This window comes from Mytilus trossulus, chromosome 2 (assembly GCF_036588685.1).
Source record: "Mytilus trossulus isolate FHL-02 chromosome 2, PNRI_Mtr1.1.1.hap1, whole genome shotgun sequence".
Taxonomy (NCBI): Eukaryota; Metazoa; Mollusca; class Bivalvia; order Mytilida; family Mytilidae; genus Mytilus; species Mytilus trossulus.
This window is the reverse complement of record NC_086374.1, coordinates 92,320,722-92,337,025: the sequence shown is the minus strand read 5'-3', so window position 1 is coordinate 92,337,025 and position 16,304 is coordinate 92,320,722. Positions and strand designations below refer to the sequence as shown.

At 32.0% G+C, this 16,304-nt stretch overlaps 2 long non-coding RNA genes across 2 annotated transcripts; one reads left to right on the top strand and one right to left on the bottom strand.

Annotated features, from left to right (window-relative positions):
* Nucleotides 1-15: 15 nt before the first annotated feature.
* LOC134708368 (uncharacterized) lies at nt 16-8,263 on the bottom strand. Its single transcript, XR_010105832.1, has 3 exons — nt 8,061-8,263; nt 1,946-2,102; nt 16-761 (listed from the first exon to the last, which is right to left on the bottom strand). It is a non-coding gene; the product is annotated as an uncharacterized LOC134708368 (long non-coding RNA).
* A 2,424-nt stretch (nt 8,264-10,687) lies between these two features.
* Nucleotides 10,688-14,969, top strand: LOC134705531 (uncharacterized). The gene is made up of 2 exons (XR_010105587.1): nt 10,688-10,801; nt 14,420-14,969. It is a non-coding gene; the product is annotated as an uncharacterized LOC134705531 (long non-coding RNA).
* Nucleotides 14,970-16,304: the final 1,335 nt, after the last annotated feature.

Genomic DNA, 16,304 nt, shown 5'->3' with positions numbered 1-16,304 from the left:
TCCAATCATATGCTCAATGTAAGATTTTTAATGGTTAAATACATTTATTGACAGATTTCTTTTTTTTTTGTATACATTAATCATGCTGCAATTTCATTCACTTGTAATGAGTGTATTGTGAATAGTAACTTAAATACATGTATGCATAACTCTTGTACTCTTTCCTATAAAACTGCAGAGCGTATTTTACGAAAAGAATATATGAAATTTAGTGCTACAATATTTAGGCATCCCGTTAACGGGGAGTTGAAAGGGTGAGAACTACATTACTCAGTATAGCATGTTCACATGAGAACTGATGACTTGCAGAAACTCTTGGTTTGTAGTTCCTCAGAAATCTCTGATTGATTTGAATCTTACAGACATACAAACAAAGGTACATTTTGTAAAATAAGCATAAAAATTTAAAGAAAGATTTCCAACAGACTGATTAATGTCTGACGGAGGTCATTTGGTACATAATTAACCTTTTTGATTTTTGAACATATATGGTTTGCTTTTCAAAATTAATTTTTATTGACTGAATTAAACAAGCTGAATAACTCAAATTTTTGTTCTATCTTCTTATCAACTGCAATAGCTTCCATCGAAATACAATAAACAGTAATCTTAAGAATGAACAGCATTAAAAAGTAAAAAAATGTGTTTTTCTCTCTCTCAATTTAATGCGTTTTTTTTAATAACTGTTTCATAATTCTGCTTCAATGTTATTTTCCATTGCTCTTCCTATGCATGTGATATATATCTTTGCCAACTTGTTTCTGGAAAGGAAAAAGTGGATTATAACATTTATCATTTTGTTAAAGTTCAATAATAAGATTAAACATAGGTCAACCATGACATAATGTGAATCAGTGTACATGCATTGCTAAAGGTGGTATAACGTTAATGATACAAGGTTTATATTATACAGGGAGAAAAATGAAAGAAAAAAAATGGAACAATGTTTGATTTACCTACTTGAAAACTGGCCTTGAAGTCATTAAACTTTCGAGTCAGTTATTTACGCAAACTCCAAAATCAACAAATCAACCAATCAAAATGCTGGATTTCAATTTTCGACCACGATTTTTTTTCTCCGGGCACTGAGAAAATTTTGTATGACTTCAGGGCCTGATCTTATACGATTTGGAGAATAATTTTAGCGTCCCAAGTCTGGGTTCATGGCAAATATCCATGTTTTCAATACGGGCTGCACTTTTAACATTTTTAATTTGTATTTTTATAAATTAGGTCGTTAATTTTTCTGAATTAAATTGTTTCATATATTGTTTATGTCATGGTCTTTTGTAGCCGACAATACGGTATGGGTTTTCTCATTGTTGAAGTCTGCACAGTTGTATATTATTGTTCACATTCACATCGTCTCAAATTTGGTGGATAGTTGTCTTAGTGACAATCCTACAACTTTTTATCATTTTATACATATGCAATAGTTTAAAAATTAAATAAAAGTATTCTTTTTGTGATTTTTTTCATTATTAGTACCAGTGGAAATTCTCATTATAATAAATTACTATCTTTTAAATCTGTAATTCGGTTGCAGAGAAGGAGATTTTTGTTTATATTTCCTTTAGGTTCCTAAGTTCAACTATGTCCTGCTGTAACACTCTGACATCTTTGGATCGGCAACAAAACACAAATGTATTAATATAATCTGATTATTCGAGCACAATATCAATGCAATCTGTGAAACAGTTAAATGAGAAGGTTTGTGTACGGATATGTACTTCCCGTAGACTTCTTTGTTAACTTTAATGATATATTTCAATTGTTGAAGAATTGTATTTCTACTCTTTATTTTTTTGAACTTGCTCGTTGTTGGTTTGTTGTCATATGAACACACTACAACATTTCATGATATTGAAATAAAATTATAGGAATAACTGCAAATATTTACTTTAAAAAAAATCATAATTGAGTGTAAAACTATATATAAACCTACCTTTCAAATTATTTCAATGTTCTACTGTCACCTTTCATACCAGTTCTATCTCTATCTCATATTTTATCTGTTCATGACAATTTTTAGTCGTTGATCTAAAACTTTATTTTCCTCATAGACTTAGTCTTTGTGTTCTGGTGGGATCCATTTTAGATACCTATAACAATAGATCATACTGCATCAAATACGTTGCATGCAATTATAAAAGTTATTCCCAACATGCATGTTATGGTATTAATTATGGACGTAACACTTTGTAAATTGTCCTTTGAAAAAATACATCATGAAATAAAGTTTGTATCGATGATTTACAAAATTCAGTAAAGTGGTTCAGGAGTTATTGATGACACTTACGTGGAACATAAGGACAAGATATGTTCCATATGTGAACACATTCTCACTAAGAAAATGTCACCAGAAGTGCAAGTCAGTCATCACAACGGATAATGTTTATAAGTGATACAGTAAAAACAGTAAAACCATTGGTAGTAAAATTGTGCAGGATGTTTAATTTTCAACAAATGTAAGATTGGTCACCTTTATTAAATCGGATGCCTCATATAGCATGTATAGAAAGAGAGTGCCATGATCTCTGCAGGTTAATAACTATTGCAACAACTCTTTGAGAGGCCGTCGGTGGCCTTTTGTCTGAATATGCAGCAGGGCAAATTCCTGTCCACCTTCAATATGCTTTCGTTGTCCAGTGGCAGTCCAAGTTTCATTGACCTTCTTTCACCCCAGATGACATCTTTTACAGGACTTACCTATTGAACTTATTTAACAATTGTTTTGAACATGCATGTAATATTTGCCACTGGACATTAAGCAAATTTTTAATACATGTACTCTAATATGTTATTATTTTGAGGAATCTCAGTAGGATCATTTTAAACTATGGGGATTATCCTCTTAAAATATAAATATTATCCATACAAAGTATTGCTCAATAATTATGTGTCGGATTACTAGTATTCGTGTGTCGGTCCAATGGGTCGTCGGACTTATAGGGCGTCAGACTATTGGGGTGTCGGACCAATATGGTGCCCGAACAGAAAGATTTAAAAGGCAAAAAAAAAAATTAAAAAAAAATGTGCAACTTATAAAAGGGTCTGGTCTGGAAGTGGTTTCTTCATTTCTGTATTCAGTAATATTCTATATCATTTTTCACTTTTTATTATTAATTTTGCCTGTTGTTCTCTTTTCTTCATATTCAAGCACCACACTATTATCGATTCTTCATTGCTTCTGTCTACTTTATAACAACAATGGGAATAATATGAAAGCCAGCCAAATAGGACATTGGAAAATTGTCTGTTTTCTGTTTCTTGGTTTATTCTTGCTTGTCGTTGGAGGCAAACTTTGTCTTTCTGTCTCTTTAGTTTGTGTGCATTATAATAAATTAAACGAATGTAACACAAATTTGCCATCTTTAAACAAATTTTATACTAGTAATCAACAGAAGTATAAAAAAAATATGAACTAAGTCTTTGAAGTTAGATGCATGATTTTTGTTATTAGTTGTTAGTGGCTTTGAACTAGCTGTCAGTAACTGCAAGTACTCTCAGATCTGTATTTAGTGACCTTTTTTGTTGAGTAACGGTAACGTCCATTATGTTTTTGTTAATGAGATGTATTTCTATTTGCATTCATCTGTTATTTAAAGTTAAATAAGCCTTTTTCAACTGAATTTTATAGTTTGTTGTTATGTAGTACTGTTACAACTCTGTTCCAGGTTTAGGGGGGAAGACCCTAGCATGTTTAACCTCACCACATTCTGTATATATGTTCCTGTCCGAAGTCAGGAGCCTGTAATTCAGTGGTTGTTGTTTGTTGGTGTGTTACATATTCATTGTTCGTTCATTTTTGTACATGAATAAGAACGTTAGTTTTCTTGTTTGAATTCGTTGACATTTGTCATTTTGTTGCCTTTTTTAGCTGACTATGCGATATGGCTTTGCTCATTATTGATGGCCGTATGGTGACCTATATTTGTTAATTTCTGGTCATCTGATCTGTTGTGGAGAGTTGTGATTATTCCGCTCATTTTGGTTGCCATGATTGGCAAATAAAATATATGTTGTTGCTGTTGTTGTTGTGTCGTTGACAATAATACGGCATCTTTTTTTATAAACTATATATATATATATATTACGGATTACAAATGTGTCGAGGTTTGTGATTGGATAACAACACAGAGATGTCAGTGTATATTCAGGAAACTGCCGGGGTATATACGACGTTTTTATCCCCAAATGGAACCTCAAAAACGTCATCATAACACCGGTTACTATGTGACGTAGTCAAAAGCTATCAGATTGTCAGAGGCTCACAGAGGGAAAATAATGACGTGCTTCAGTCAATAATACATTTTTGGTACAAAATCACGCAATTAACACTTTTAATACTTAAATTTAATGTTGAAAGTGTTATTATAAATTATTACATACACGATAAAAGTATGATCACAGCAAATTAGAAAATCCTTCACGTATGCCAAACATATTAGGGTTTTCACCTTATACTATGTGTTGTGAACAAAAACCTGCACTGGAAAATAACATTAAGTCAGGGGTAATCCGTAATATATGTGTAATTCAGGCTCAGGGGATATAAACTCTAAGCCGGGAATGTAACAGTATATACCCTGTCTGAGACCTGAATAACATATAATATACAACTCGTCTAAACATAGGGTGCAATCAACAGTTTTTTTCTATGACGTCACATTTTTAGGGACCATGCATAAGTGACCCTTAGTGGTGGACTGATTAATAAAGATACTTGTATAAAACTTGATATCACTGGAATCAGAATGTTCTCTAGTTTATAATGAAATAAAAATAATGTGTACTTTTAATATATTAAAAACATTCCATCCAATGAACATGGGGGAAAAAAGCTCTAATTTTGACAGAAAAAACTTGAAACCAGGTCATGTGCACAGACATGAAGACATGATCCATGCACATTTTTCATAATCAAAACTGTATGAAATTTGTAGGTTTTTACCTGGCCTTTCAAAAAAATCTTGTTTCAGGGTACGGTTTCCTGCTCCGAAAAGAGCTACAGTGGCTGCAAATAAGTTTTCAATTTTCACTGCCAAAAAAACAGGATGTTTACAAAGTTGTCTCCCCTCAAACCATGTAAAGTTAATTTAATTTTTTAAAATATTTCAATCATTCAACCTGTTTTAATTGAAAGCTAATTAACTATTTTTTACAATCAAACACAAAAAACATGATACTTTTGCACCAATTGAGTTAATAAACAGGGGTTTCCCTCCATGGTTATATTTAGTCAGGGGATAACCCCTAGTTTTTTTATACGAAACTGTTTATAGCACCCTTAAGGCAAAACTTTATATTCAATATATTAAAATTTCTTAGCTTTTCTGAATCTGTACACTATACCGATTAAAATGATGTCTTACTTTAAGGATTGTGACCACGAATAGTGATAATACAGCTCTTTTCTCATGTCGCGTAGTACTGACATATTGGCCAGTGGCAAACAGTTAAACCAGCTAATTCCAAACATTTCCTGTATCTCATTTTCATCAGTTTTACAAAGAAAATAATTCATAAAATAGGGTTTCTTTTGAATAAATAGAATAAAAACTATGAAATAAGCATGACTAAAGTTACTTGAAATATATTTTGTCCCTAGTATTATGTGAACTAAGTTATAGCTGAGTTCAGAAAAATATGGAAAAAGTGTTTTTCTTAGGAATGGCACATGTACCTTTAAGACTATAAAAAGTACCAAATATATAATATAATGAATTAAGATTTATGTCACACTGATCAGTAGTAAAGGTCAAAGTAGAAAATATCTACACTTTAAATGTGCAACCTATGGTTTCAAATATATGAGAGATTAAATAAAATATCATGACGTCGCAAAAAGATGCAAAAAACTTCAATATTCGCGCAGAGTCTGGTTTTCTTATTTCTGGTTGCTATGTACCAATCTGTAATATTTGCATTAAATATACCAAACTGATGCTTTTAAATTACAGTATACATGCCGTACAATATTTTTCAGAATTATTTTACTCCATTCGCATGCACTTTTCTATGCTAAAACATCACTATAATATATATTTGTCCCTTTAAGGGTGCAATCAACAGTTTTTTTCTATGACGTCACATTTTTAGGGACCATGCATAAGTGACCCTTAGTGGTGGACTGATTAATAAAGATACTTGTATAAAACTTGATATCACTGGAATCAGAATGTTCTCTAGTTTATAATGAAATAAAAATAATGTGTACTTTTAATATATTAAAAACATTCCATCCAATGAACATGGGGGAAAAAAGCTCTAATTTTGACAGAAAAAACTTGAAACCAGGTCATGTGCACAGACATGAAGACATGATCCATGCACATTTTTCATAATCAAAACTGTATGAAATTTGTAGGTTTTTACCTGGCCTTTCAAAAAAATCTTGTTTCAGGGTACGGTTTCCTGCTCCGAAAAGAGCTACAGTGGCTGCAAATAAGTTTTCAATTTTCACTGCCAAAAAAACAGGATGTTTACAAAGTTGTCTCCCCTCAAACCATGTAAAGTTAATTTAATTTTTTAAAATATTTCAATCATTCAACCTGTTTTAATTGAAAGCTAATTAACTATTTTTTACAATCAAACACAAAAAACATGATACTTTTGCACCAATTGAGTTAATAAACAGGGGTTTCCCTCCATGGTTATATTTAGTCAGGGGATAACCCCTAGTTTTTTTATACGAAACTGTTTATAGCACCCATATATATATATATATATATATATTTAGACAATATACGTATAGTGTCTTGAAATATGAAATTTATTTGTATGAGGCTTAGAAACGGGAAAATGCGAGGTTCTACCGAGCATTTTCCCGTTTCGTGCCGAATACAAATAAATTTCATATTTCAAGACACTATACGTATATTGTCTTTATACTGAAATCGAAAAAAAAAATGAAAAATGAAAAAAACATGTAACAAAAATTGTTAAAAAAAGTGTTTGGAATTTCCCTCTTGGGGTACCATTTTGGGGGATTTCCCTATGAGCGTAGTCCAGGTGGTAAGACATTGGCGTATTAAGGAATTAGAAAGGGAAAATGAACTTAATTGATAGCATTTGATAAACATGCCATATAAATAACCAATTTGAAGACATAAAAGTTTAAATTCAAAAAAGTTTGACCATTGTTACTTTACGTTGTGATGGTCGTGACGTGATGTTGTTGATGAAATACAATAAGGAGGCGGGGCTTATAGGTCAATTGGGGTCATTGACGTATAAAGCTAACGTTTATACGTATAGCTTTATCTGTACAGTAAAATAGCTGATTGCAGTATAAATATATATATACAACTCGTCTAAACATCAACCCAACAATGTTAGATCTGTAAATTTGCTTTCGCAAATTTTTGGTTCTTCCCTCGCCGGGATTCGAACCCATGCTACTGTGATATCGTGACACCAAATCGCCTGCACTGCAGCCGTCCCGCTAGACATATATATATAAACGAGTCTAAATTGAAAACTACGTTCAAACCTATGACTGCGTTGGATAAAAACCGCAGTTTTTATACGTGTGCATGTAAAACAAATTTCGTTGTAGAAGGATCTAAAAACAGCACAAACAACATTTTCCAAAAGACCAAAAGAGTGAAAAAGTATATTTAAACAAATATATATATATATATATATATACGAGTCTAAATTGAAAACTACGTTCAAACCTATGATTGCGTTGGATAAAAACCGCAATTTTTATACGTGTGCATGTCAAACAAATTTCGTTGTAGAAGGGTCTAAAAACAGCACAAACAACATTTTCCAAAAGACCAAAAAAGTGAAAAAGTATATTTAAACAAAACGCATATATATATATATATGTAAATCGAATGTTCTGTTCCCTTATGAACCACATAAATTTGAACTAAATTCTTGAAGGGAAAGACATTGTTTTTGTATAAATGTCAACAGAATATAGAATGTTGTGTCAACACAGTATACAGAATGTTGATTCCGGCAAAATATATGATCTGACAGGATGCTCACGGAATAAAACTTGTGATGGAAGAAGACATAGCCTACATTTGACTTGTAAAACATACATGAACAATAGCAATCCGTAGATGATTCGAAAAGGATCCGCCATCTCTGACTTGTCGTAACAATCGTCTCTTTCTGTAACTTTAAGAATTTCTGCAAGTGGCTGGTAAACCGATATTTTTTCTGCTGTATTTCTGTATCCTATCCTTCCCGGCTGATCTACTGTTGTCTCAAATTTTGCCGTTGATGTTATTATCGTCATCACAAAAGCGCGTCAATATGGAACATACAATTGCCTATTCAGTCGGAAAGCAAGCCCTTAGAAACGACCGTTGTTGCTACTTTCTTAAGACAACAATGGAACTGATATTAAAACCCGCCATTCTGAAATTGCGTTCATTTCGCGGAATTTTTTTTTGGCGCCAATTTGGAAGTTTATCCCTTTTTCAGTTTCCTACTAGCCATTAGGGTCTGTAATATATTTATTTCGATTTGTTAACCATGGATTATATTATCAACAGGAATAAATTCTCAAACATGTCAAATTGGCCGTCTTTTAACGATCCCGTAATGTTGTTGATCGTCGTTTAAAATTATTTTCTTTTCTTTTTTTCATAGATTTAATAACAAAGACTATATGTACTATACAAAAAATTAATAACACGTATTTCAAAATACAAATAAAAGCATCAAGTATAACGTTCTATCAACCCTTGGGAAACCCCGTTTTAACTAAATTCCAAAATAAGGACATTTTTTGACATTGTAGTTTTTCGGTCTTACACATTGATGTCACCTTGCATCTAAACACAGTCAATGTACAAATATTTAGTATGTTTGTTTGAAAAAGTAATGGCGAGATCAGCTGTGAATATTTGACTGGATTAATATATTCTCTTTAGACTAAGTCAGTGAAATGTATGACTTAACTAAAACAAGGTAAGTAAATCGTATACTGTCTTTGCTCAACACTAACTGCTTTAGATGACCGACATAAAACACATTTTGTGATTTGAAGGAATCCTGCAAAAGTAAATGAAAAAGTATTGTCCTAAATTTGAACTTAGGCAGCCAACAAACCATTTGATTTTCTGGTGGGGTAGGGGTTGGTGGCTATTGAGTATTGATTGTAATATAATTTGTTTTTTTACCCTGTGAAAAAAATGTTTCTTTTACCCTCAGCTGCCATTTAATGAAATGCTAAAATTGAAAAGAGAAGAATTGTTTTCAACTTGTCAGGGGAAAAAAATCCATAGTTCCCCCTCCCTGAAAACAAATGGTTGCTGCCCAAACAATCTCTTTCAGAGTATCATTTTAATCAATCTTATTCAAAACTTTATCATACTGACATGCAGTGTGACTTAATTTTGACTTGTGATCTAAAACATAATTGTCCACTTAGCCCCCAGAAACTGCTCTGAAATACTTTCACATAAATATAAAAATGCATAGTTTTTTTAATGTTATTAATTATAAGTTTTTTCAAATAGAAAAAAATAAATATTACTGAGTCTATTTTAATCTTATTCATTTTCAAGCTCATGATTAGCACCATTTATTTATTGGTTTAGTGTGTCATTTTATAATTTGAGCCCATTCATTAATTTAAAAACTATAACTTGCATGAAATCAATGAGTTGTTCATACAAAGATTGCAAATAATTTTCCTTTTATTTAAAACAATGAACAGAAGATTTTACATTCAGCTTTCATTATGATCTCTTTTAAGTTTAAATGAAAAAGGTAGGACCTACTTGCAAGTGTCAGAAATGAAAAGGAAATCAACTCCTGTTTTTTTTTTTTATCATTTTCATACTGTCTTGATCCATTATTCATGAATATTTAGACTACCCCTTGTATAAATTGAGTAGACATTTATTTCTGTGTTAAAATAATTTGGTTGCAGCAGTAAAAATACCTAACAAAACATGAATATTAAATTAACTCTTGGAATATTAAATTAATATTCAATTATTAACCCTATTATGGCACATAGGGACACATCTAGGGCCTATTTCACTGGGACTGAGTTCTGAAAAGTGATAAAATGTGTTTCTCTATTTTTTTGCACATGTTTATAGTATCAAAATGTATATAAGAGATTATTTTTAATAATATCCACTTGTAAATAACAGCATTATGGTGTTTGATATAACAATAGTTTTTCATGATAGTGTCAAACAAAGGGACGTAACTCGTGAATTACCGTCGGCCCCGCTTCGTCAGAAATATCGACACTTCTAACTGGCACATTTGCGTATCTGTGCATATCAACTGGCACAAATTTGACATATCGTAGTCAAAGTTATGTTACATAACATAATTTAAATTCAGCATAGCTTCCCGAGAAGTTAAGAAAGAAAATTACGATTTAAATTTTTTTTGACCACATTTTTTGGTCAACACCTACACTTTGAAGACATATTATGAAAGAAAGAAATGAGTTAAATCCATAATTGAGTTAATGAAAATATTCCTTATATACTCAAGAATGTTCACTTAAAAGCAAATTAGTTTTAATTCATTGTAACAGCTACAAGTTCAAAAAAACGGGCTTCCCTTTTTTGGGTAAAAAAATGCCCATATATGGTAATCACATGACGTCCATTGTTGCTTTAAGAAATGGGGTCAAATCGGGGTCAGCTTTCCGACTGATTGTAAAACGTTTATGTGATTGGATTTACACATGACGTCATTCATTGTTTACAAACGTTATTTTTGCACTCGCACTGACATTTCAACAGTTCAACAGTTCAAACTTCTTCTGGATTGAATACCACAATGGGATTGAAGGTAGATCAAGGTATAGTAGTACATTGAATATTTTAAAACTGAGAAAAGTGTAGCATATAGCTAATTCAAAACATATTACGTTAGTTTTAGATAAAAAAAAGCAGAATACGCGTTACACAGTGGCGGACCCCTTGGGTTCCGGGGGTGGGAACACCAAATTATTTTGGACGTTCAATGCATTATTATATAAAGTACTACTTAAAATATTTTATTTCTCCCATTTTTTCGCTATAATTATGAAATCTTTAGGGGACTGAGTTGGAACCCCCCTTTTTCCTTTTATCTGAGTGTTTGGAACCACAGGCACTTGTTTCTATCCTAGTCCTATAACATATGACCTCGGGGGCATTATTTACTATTTCTATTTGCTGTTCGGATATTTTCTTTTTACTATCAATGTGCCAAAAAAAAAATTGGAAATATCAGTATAAAAACGTTAAAAATTGAATAAGAATGCGAAGTCATATGTTATAGGTCTAGTTTCTATCCATACGAAGGTCGACTATGGATAGTCGACCTTCGTATGGATAGAAACAAGTGCCTGTGTAGGTCGACTATGGATAGTCGACCTTCGTATGGATAGAAACAAGTGCCTGTGTTTGGAACCCTCTTTTAAAACAATGGGTGGATCCGCCTCTGGTTACAGAACTTTCTGTAAATGTCAAAATAGGTATAAAATCGCGGGTTGCTTTGGATATACATATTATTACTTCTTTGCCAAACCTTATTAAATAGATTATAGTATTAATATTTGTCAAATTGATATATGTGAAATGATCAGCCTGACTTTCTAAACATATGATTGGATAAAGGGAGGTGCGGTACACCCCTCGGCGTAAGAAGGGGGAGGGGTCCGAAAGTTGGACCCCTTTTTTTGTCGAGCCTTCGACTTTAGTCGAAAAAGCGAGACTAAGCGATCCTACATTCCGTCGGCGTCGGCGTCGTCGGCGGCGTCAACAAATATTCACTCTGTGGTTAAAGTTTTTGAAATTTTAATAACTTTCTTAAACCATACTGGATTTCTACCAAACTTTGACAGAAGCTTGTTTATGATCATAAGATAGTATCCAGAAGTAAATTTTGTAAAAATAAAATTCCATTTTTTCCGTATTTTACTATAAATGGACTTAGTTTTTTCTGCAAGGAAACAAAACATTCACTCTGTGGTTAAAGTTTTTAGAATTTTAATAACTTTCTCCAACTATCCTGGGTTTGTACCAAACTTGGACAGAAGCTTGTTTATGATCATAAGATAATATCCAGAAGTAAATTTTGTAAAAATAAAATTTCATTTTTTCCGTATTTTACTTATAAATGGACTTAGATTTTTCTGCAGGGAAACATTACATTCATTCTGTGGTTAAAGTTCTTAGAATTTTAATAACTTTCTTAAACTATCCTGGGTTTGTACCAAACTTGGACAGAAGCTTGTTTATGATCATAATATAGTATCCAGAAGTAAATTTTGTAAATAAATAAATTCTTTTTTTTCATATTTTACTTTTAAATGGACTTAGTATTTCTGCAGGGAACCATTACATTCACTCTGAGGTTGAAGTTTTTAAAATTTTAACAACTTTCTTAAACTATCCTGGGTTTGTACCAAACTTGGACAGAAGCTTATTTACGATCATAAAATTGTATCCAGAAGTAAAGTTTGTAAAAAGATTACTCCGTTTTTTCTGTAATTTACTTTTAAATGGACTTAGATTTTCTTACAATCATAAAATAGTAACAAGAGGAATATTTTTATTGATTTTTTTCCTCATTGTTGTTGAGCCTGCGATTTACAGCAAAAATAGGCGAGACATTGGGTTCCGCGGAACCCTTACAAATTTTTAACGATAAATGCATAAATTTGAAAAGGGAAATCTATTTGGAAACCCTATCTACAGATTTGGAACCCCCTTTTAAAAATGTGTTTCCTATTTTGACAGGATTTTATTACTATTTACCATTATAGGTCAAAGTACGGTCTTCAACGCCGTGCCGGCATGAGCTCTCACCGAACAGCAAGGTTTAAAGGGCCCCAAAAGTGACTAGTGTAAAACCATTCAAACTTGAAAACCAACTACAGAATGCCAAACTCCTGACTTAAGACAATAACCTCTTTTGTATTGTTACAATCTCAAAAACGTGTCCGATAATTTAAGAATGTGTCCGGTTAAAAACGCCAGAATATTTCAAAACTCATATACCCCCAATGATACTCTGTAAAGTAAAAATGCAATTCAATATTAATGGTGTGGGATACGATAGAACCCATATTGTTCGGTTGGATTGTAAATGATTAGAAAAAAAAGTCGAAGCAGGTGCCAAAAAAAAATCTGGAGGAAAGGTTTGACAATCCGTACAGACAAATGTCCAAGTTTGCTACAATGTGCACGCTTTCTTCTGCTTGCAGACACAGACTATAGGTCTGGTTTTTAAAAAAAATTGCACAATAAAAAGCTATTTTTATTTGAAGCGCTTTAATTTATGATTTTCTTTATCAATATGATTATTATTATTATAAAGTTCAGACAGAGGTACTTCACAATTTAGAAAACTAATACATCATGTACATTTTATATTGTATTTTTTTTCCCGGTGCTTGACCACGTTTACTGTATGTCATTGATTTATTAAACATTAGTTTGTTCAGCATAGGTAATTCATAACAAGCATAACTGCAGGCTAAGTTTACAACACATAATTAACTATTGATTACTTAATGTCCAGTGGCAAATATGTCATGCGTATTTAGAAAAAAATCCATTAACATTGCATTTAATAAGTTTTGTAAAGTTTAAATCATCGTTTATAAATAGTAAGTAAATTCTATTGTTTTAATATTATCCGGTGATGCCTATAAATGTCTTTTTAAAAAATGTATGTCTATGAGGGTACTGCTCGACCGGCGTCCCGCAGAAGTGGTTTCGCCAGTTGACATGTTTATCAAATCATTGACGTCACATTGACGCGTTTTTGAGGAATCGGACACGTTTCTGTGTGCTACCATAGATAGATGTATAACATCTCTGGCTAGGTGCTACATATATGACTATGTATGATAAATTTTCAATTAAATTAAATTTCCACTTCAATCTATTAAACATCAATGTACTTTTGTATAAAGTAGTTAGTATATATTTTAATGTCTTTCGTCGTTGTTTCACGGATCTTATTATAAAGAGCACATAAATAGACCGATGGTTAAAGCTACACGTGTATGAAATATTTGCCACTGGCAAACACCAATACTTTAATGATGATGAATTAAATTATCATATTTTCCTTTTTTTTTTTATTTAGAAACACATTTCAACTTTGATTGATTATAATATTATATATACATGTGGTATCAGAAGTCCAGTCCATTAGTGATTACTGGACTTATGGTAGTATATAAAGTAATAAGTAAATTTTGATGTCATACCATTCCCATCCATAATTGTGCATTCTTTTTATTTTTACATAACACAGAAATGAGGAAAGTTTTAACATAAGATAATTTATTGTAGCCTAGACCTGTTGGTGACCTTCTGCTGTTGTTTTTTATTTGGTCGGGTTGTTGTCTCTTTGACACATTCCCCATATCCATTCTCAATTTTATTATTTATAAATTCATTACATTTTCTTTCCTCAGAATGATTAACAGCAATGGAGACAGGAGCAGACATGGGAATGTTCGATGTGAAAATTGAAGACCTATAAACAAAATGATGTATCTAGACAATATGGCACTCATCAGAAAAAAACAACAACATTTAATCATGAACCATTGAATCCTGAGTTTCGTACAAGTACCAAAACATTAAAGGTGGATGCTTATAATGAGCTCATATTAGAACTAAAGTGTCCTCTTGAATTACCACTGTACATGTTAAAAGACACATCATATCCGGGACTGAATTGAGGAAAAGAGCCAGGAAACTGACATTCAACAAAGCATTCCAAAGAAAAGATGGCATAGGGGGAGAGCAATGAAACATGATACATGCAAAATTAATTGTTTCTTTGATTGTTTTATTTATGAGCTTTAAAGGGTCATAAAATAACCAAGGGGCGTAAAAATGACAGAGATTTTTGCCACAAACTTCACATGTTGGTATGACATTGAATGTTTTATTATATATTAAAAAATGGTTATGATAAATAAAAGAAATTCCAGTTATGATTAAAAATAAGGTAATCGAGAGATTGTTTTGTGTTGATTATAATGCATTGCCTAACATAGCAACATATAACTGCATTAATTACAACATGATGTTTTAAGCAATAGCAAAATACCAAAAAATGAACAGTATTGAAGATTCTAATCTTGTTTGATATATATATAAATTATGCGCTATTATACAGTTGATACTGTAAAATATCAGCCTCGAACCACAGTGTGAATCTTCCTGATGTCGAGTGCGTATTTTTTTTTTATAAACACTGAAAGACAGTCACAATCAAAATCAAGAAGTAAGCAAAGAATCACAAAACGAAAGGGCATTTACAACAACACATTGACAATTACATATATAAAAACAACACGAACTCCATTAAAAACCGGGAGTGAATTCAGGTGCTCCTAATGCGTATTATTTTTATAAACACTGAAAGACAGTCACAACCAAAATCAAGAAGTAAGCAAAGAATCACAAAATAAAAGGGCATTTACAACAACACTTTGAAAAATACATAAAAGACAACACGAACTCCATTAAAAACCGGGAGTGAATTCAGGTGCTCCTAATGGGTAAAATCCGATAAACTGCTTATCTTGCTTCATTTCTGTTGTTTTCTCCTTCGCTTCAATAGTATTTCGATAGACGAGAGTAAGCTTGATAATTTTCCTTGGTCATGTTCACGTCGCTAAAAAAAATCTGCACAGCAGGGTGATATAGTAGTCTCAGTATAGTCTAAGAGAAAAACGTAACCAGCTAAAAAAAGGATAATAATAATATTGTCACAGAATTATCAAACCTATATTTGGATACCAATTGTACTGAGATGCACATTGTTAAAACTTCTCTAAAGATAAACACTTAATCAGAGATATCTACAAAAGATACAAAATATGCCACAAATTATTATATAGCATACTATACTTACCGAGTTAAAAAGTTTTCAGTTCCAAATATTTTTTGAAACAATACACATTCAAGTTAAAAAGATTAACAACACTAAATCTACTGAAACAGTACTGAAAATAACAATACCGAAATAGTACTGTCAAAATCAGTACTGAAACAGTACTGTCAAAATCAGTACTGAAACAGTACTGACACAGTACTGTCAAAATCAGTACTGAAACAGTACTGTCAAAATCAGTACTGAAACAGTACTGTCAAAATCAGTACTAAAACAGTACTGTCAAAATCAGTACTGAAACAGTACTGACAAAATCAGTACTGAAACAGTACTGTCAAAATCAGTACTAAAACAGTACTGTCAAAATCAGTACTGATTTCATTGAAAGTATAACATTATAAGTTTTCAGTCTTTCCTAACAGTACTGATATGCACGAGGGTAGAAATGTACC